Here is a 691-nt window from a genome sequence, read left to right as displayed (position 1 = left end):
TAACGAACCCTGGGGTGCGTTTACATGTCGGTCATCAACACTCGTAGTTTTGGCCGATTCTGACCCGTTTCGTGGACTATTACTCACCGTTTTGGGGTCCCAAAGTGATTTCCATTTTTGTTTGAGCCCAAGGTGTGCTTACGTGTCGGTCATCAACACTCACAGTTTTGGCCGATTCTGGCCCGTTTCATGGACTATTACTCACTGTTTTGGGGTCCCGGAGTAATGTCCACGAGTAACGAACCCTGTGGTGCGTTTACGTGTCGGTCATCAACACTCGCAGTTTTGACCGATTCTGACCCGTTTCGTGGACTATTAATCACTGTTTTGGGGTCCCAAAGTGATTTCCATTCTTGTTCAACCCCAAGGTGCACTTGCGTGTCGGTCATCAACACTCATAGTTTTGGCCGATTCTGGCCCATTTCGTGGACTATTACTCACTGTTTTGGGGTCCCGGAGTGATGTCCACGAGTAACGAACCCTGGGGTGCGTTTACGTGTCGGTCATCTACACTCGTAGTTTTGGCCAATTCTGACCCGTTTCGTGGACTATTACTCATCGTTTTGGGGTCCCAAAGTGATTTCCATTTTTGTTTGACCCCAAGGTGCGCTTACGTGTCGGTCATCAACACTCACAGTTTTGGCCGATTCTGGCCCGTTTCATGGACTATTACTCAGTGTTTTGGGGTCCC

Source organism: Triticum aestivum, chromosome 4D, assembly GCF_018294505.1.
Source record: "Triticum aestivum cultivar Chinese Spring chromosome 4D, IWGSC CS RefSeq v2.1, whole genome shotgun sequence".
Lineage (NCBI taxonomy): Eukaryota > Viridiplantae > Streptophyta > Magnoliopsida > Poales > Poaceae > Triticum > Triticum aestivum.
Note: the sequence above shows the minus strand (reverse complement) of the source record.